At 42.0% G+C, this 4,508-nt stretch overlaps 1 non-coding gene across 1 annotated transcript; it reads left to right on the top strand.

Annotated features, from left to right (window-relative positions):
* Positions 1 to 3,903: 3,903 nt before the first annotated feature.
* Positions 3,904 to 4,011, top strand: LOC112704367 (small nucleolar RNA R71). The gene has a single exon (XR_003154993.1). It is a non-coding gene; the product is annotated as a small nucleolar RNA R71 (small nucleolar RNA).
* Positions 4,012 to 4,508: the final 497 nt, after the last annotated feature.

The raw sequence follows: 4,508 nt of genomic DNA, 5'->3' as shown, positions 1-4,508 counted from the left end.
ATCACAACACCAAACTTAAATTGTTGCTTGTCCTCAAGCAACTGAAAATCAAATAAGATAAAAAGAAGATAATATACTATAGACTCCAAATTATCAATGAAACTTAGCTCCAAATTAGATGAGCGGGACTAGTAGCTTTTTGCCTCCGAACAGTTTTGGCATCTCACTTTATCCTTTGAAATTCAGAATGATTGGCTTCTTTAGGAACTCAGAATCCAGATAGTGTTATTGATTCTCCTAGTTAAGTATGATGATTCTTGAACATAGCTACTTATTGAGTCTTGGCTGTGGCCCAAAGCACTCTGTCTTCCAGTATTACCACCGGATACATACATGCCACAGACACATAATTGGGTGAACCTTTTCAGATTGTAACTCAGCTTTGCTAAAGTCCCCAATTAGAGGTGTCCAGGGTTCTTAAGCACACTCTTTTTGCCTTGGATCACAACTCTTATTTCTTTCTTTTTCTTTCCCTATTTTTTTTTTTGTATTCACTGTTGTTTTTTTTTTTTTTGCTTCAAGAATCATTTTTATGATTTTTCAGATCCTCAGTAACATGTCTCCTTTTTCCTCATTCTTTCAAGAGCCAACAATTTTAACATTCATGAACAACAAATTCAAAAGACATATGCACTGTTCAAGCATACATTCAGAAAACAAAAAGTATTGTCACCACATCAAACTAATTAAGCTAGTTTTAAAGATGAATTTGAAATCCTGTACTTCTTGTTCTTTTGTGATAAAAACAGTTTTCATTTAAGAAAGGTGATGGATTCATAGGACATTCATAACTTTAAGGCATAGACACTAAGACACTAATGATCACAAGACACAAACATGGACAAACATAAGCATGAATATTTCGAAAAACAAGAAAATAAAGAACAAGGAGATTAAAGAACGGGTCCACCTTAGTGATGGCGGCTTGTTCTTCCTCTTGAAGATCCTATGGAGTGCTTGAGCTCCTCAATGTCTCTTCCTTGTCTTTGTTGCTCCTCTCTCATGATTCTTTGATCTTCTTTAATTTCATGGAGGAGGATGGAATGTTCTTGGTGCTCCACCCTTAGTTGTCCCATGTTGGAACTCAATTCTCCTAGGGAGGTGTTGATTTGCTCCCAATAGTTTTGTGGAGGAAAGTGCATCCCTTGAGGCATCTAAGGGATTTCATGATGAGTGGGGTCTCATCCTTTTCTTAGTGATGGGCTTGAGGTCATGCCTTCTCAGTTGAACCGGCTTCCATCTTGAATCTCTCTTTTATTGAACGCCCTCTTCACAAATGTCTATGAGGACTTGGTCCAACCTTTGATCAAAGTTGACCCTTCTTCATGGCCACAACTTCATTGAAGTGGTCTTGATGCACCCTTGAGATGAATCTCTCTATCTCCCATGACTCGGAGGTGAAAGCTTTTGCCTTCCCTTTCCTCTTTCTAGAGGTTTCTCCGGCCTTGGATGCCATAAATGGTTATGAAAAAACAAAAAGCAATGCTTTTACCACACCAAACTTAAAATGTTTGCTCGTCCTCGAGCAAAAGAAGAAAGAAGAGAGTAGAAGAAGAAGAAATGGAGGAGAGGGAGATGGCTTGTGGTTCGGCCAAAAGGGGGAGAAGTAGTGTTTAGGGTGTGAGAAATTGAAGGATGGATGTGGGTGGTCAAGAGAAAGATGGGATTTGATAGGTGAGGGGTTTTTGGGGAAGAGGTGTTGAGGTGATTGGTGAATGGGTGAAGAAGAGAGAGGGTGGTGGGGTTGGTGGGGATCCTGTGTGGTCCACAGATCCTTAGGTGTCAAGGAAAAGTCATCCCTGCACCAAATGGCATTCAAAAACACGTTTTGAGCCAATTCTGGCGTTAAACGCCGGGCTGGTGCCCATTCCTGGCGTTTAACGCCAGGTTCTTGCCCTTTCCTGGCGTTTAATGCCAGTCCGGTGCCCCTTTCTGGCGTTAAACGCCCAGAATGGTGCCAGACTGGGCGTTAAACGCCCAACTGCTAGGCTTACTGGCGTTTAAACGCCAGCAGCATCTTCCTCCAGGGTGTGCTGTTTTTCTTCCTGTTTTTCATTCTGTTTTTGCTTTTTTCATTGTTTTTGTGACTTCTTATGATCATCAACCTACAAAAAAGATAAAATAACAAAAGAAAATAATTAAATATAAGACATTGGGTTGCCTCCCAACAAGCGCTTCTTTATTGTCACTAGCTTGACAGAGGACTCTCATGGAGTCTCAGAAATGCTCAGAACCATGTTGGAACCTCCCAACACCAAACTTAGAGTTTGAATGTGGGGGTTCAACACCAAACTTAGAGTTTGGTTGTGGCCTCCCAACACCAAACTTAGAGTTTGACTGTGGGGGCTCTTTTTGGCTCTGTTTTGAGAGAGGCTCTTCATGCTTCCTCTCCATGATGACAGAGGGATATCCTTGGGCCTTAAACACCAAGGATTCTTCATTCACTTGAATGATCAACTCTCCTCTATCAACATCAATCATAGCCTTTGCTGTGGCTAGGAAGGGTCTGCCAAGGATGATGGATTCATCCATGCACTTCCCAGTCTCTAGGACTATGAAATCAGTAGGGATGTAATGGTCTTCAACTTTGACCAGAACATCCTCTACAAGTCCATAGGCTTGTTTTCTTGAGTTGTCTGCCATCTCTAGTGAGATTTTTGCAGCTTGCACCTCAGAGATCCCTAATTTCTCCATTACAGAGAAGGGCATGAGGTTTACACTTGACCCTAAGTCACACAAGGCCTTCTTGAAGGTCATGGTGCCTATGGTACAAGGTATAGAAAACTTCCCAGGATCCTACCTCTTTTGAGGTAGTTTCTGCCTAGACAAGTCATCCAGTTCTTTGGTGAGCAAAGGGGATTCATCCTCCCAAGTCTCATTTCCAAATAACTTGTCATTTAGCTTCATGATTGCTCCAAGGTATTTGGCAACTTGCTCCTCAGTGACATACTCATCCTCTTCAGAGGAAGAGTACTCATCAGAGCTCATGAATGGCAGAAGTAAGTCCAATGGAATCTCCATGGTCTCATTTTGAGCCTCAGATTCCCTTGGTTCCTTATTGGGGAACTCATTGGAGGTCAGTGGACGCCCAGTGAGGCCTTCCTCAGTGGTGTTCACTGCCTCTTCTCCTTCCCAAAATTCGGCCATGTTGATGGCCTTGCACTCTCCTTTTGGATTTTCTTCTGTATTGCTTGGAAGAGTACTAGGAGGGAGTTCAGTAATTTTCTTGCTCAGCTGTCCCACTTGTGCCTCCAAATTTCAAATGGAGGACCTTGTTTCATTCATGAAACTTTGAGTGGTTTTAATTAGATCAGAGACCATGGTTGCTAAGTCAGAGGGGTTCTGCTTAGAGTTCTCTGTCTGTTGCTGAGAAGATGATGGAAAAGGCTTGCCATTGCTAAACCTGTTTCTTCCACCATTATTATTGAAACCTTGTTGAGGTCTCTGTTGATTCTTCCATGAGAGATTTGGGTGATTTCTCCATGAAGAACTATAGGTGTTTCCATAGGGTTCTCCTAGGTAATTCACCTCTTCCATTGAAGGGTTCTCAGGATCATAAGCTTCTTCCTCAGATGAAGCTTCCTTAGTACTGCTTGGTGCATTTTGCATTCCAGACAGACCTTGAGAAATCATATTGACTTGTTGAGTCAATATTTTGTTCTGAGCCAAAATGGCATTCAGAGTGTCAATCTCAAGAACTCCTTTCTTCTGACTAGTCCCATTGTTCACAGGATTTCTTTCAGAAGTGTACATGAATTGGTTATTTGCAACCATTTCAATCAGTTCTTGAGCTTCAGTAAGCGTCTTCTTCAGATGAAGAGATCCTCCAGAAGAGCTATCCAAAGACATCTTGGACAGTTCAGAGAGACCATCATAGAAAATACCTATGATGCTCCATTCAGAAAGCATGTCAGAAGGACATTTTCTGATCAATTATTTGTATCTTTCCCAAGCTTCATAGAGGGATTCTCCATCCTTCTGTCTGAAGGTTTGGACTTCCACTCTAAGCTTACTCCATCTTTGAGGTGGAAAGAACTTTGCCAAGAAGGCATTGACTAGCTTTTCCCAAGAGTCCAGGCTTTCTTTAGGTTGAGAATCCAGCCATATTCTAGCTCTGTCTCTTATAGCAAAAGGGAATAGCATCAGTCTATAGACCTCAGGGTCTACCCCATTAGTCTTGACTGTGTCACAGATTTGCAAGAATTCAGCTAAGAACTGATGAGGATCTTCCGTTGGAAGTCCATGGAACTTGCAATTCTGTTGTATTAGAGAAACTAATTGAGGCTTAAGCTCAAAGTTGTTTGCTCCAATGGCAGGGATAGAGATGCTTCTCCCATAGAAGTCGGGAGTAGGTGCAGTAAAGTCACCCAGCACCTTCCTTGCATTGTTGGCATTGTTGTTGTTTTCGGCTGCCATGTCTTCTTCTTCCTTGAAGAATTCGGTTAGGTCCTCTATAGAGAGTTGTGCCTTAGCTTCTCTTAGCTTTCGCTTCAAGGTCCTTTCAGGTT

Source organism: Arachis hypogaea, chromosome 7 (assembly GCF_003086295.3).
Source record: "Arachis hypogaea cultivar Tifrunner chromosome 7, arahy.Tifrunner.gnm2.J5K5, whole genome shotgun sequence".
Lineage (NCBI taxonomy): Eukaryota > Viridiplantae > Streptophyta > Magnoliopsida > Fabales > Fabaceae > Arachis > Arachis hypogaea.
The sequence above is the reverse complement of the archived record's forward strand: the minus strand, read 5'-3'. Positions and strand labels throughout refer to the sequence as shown.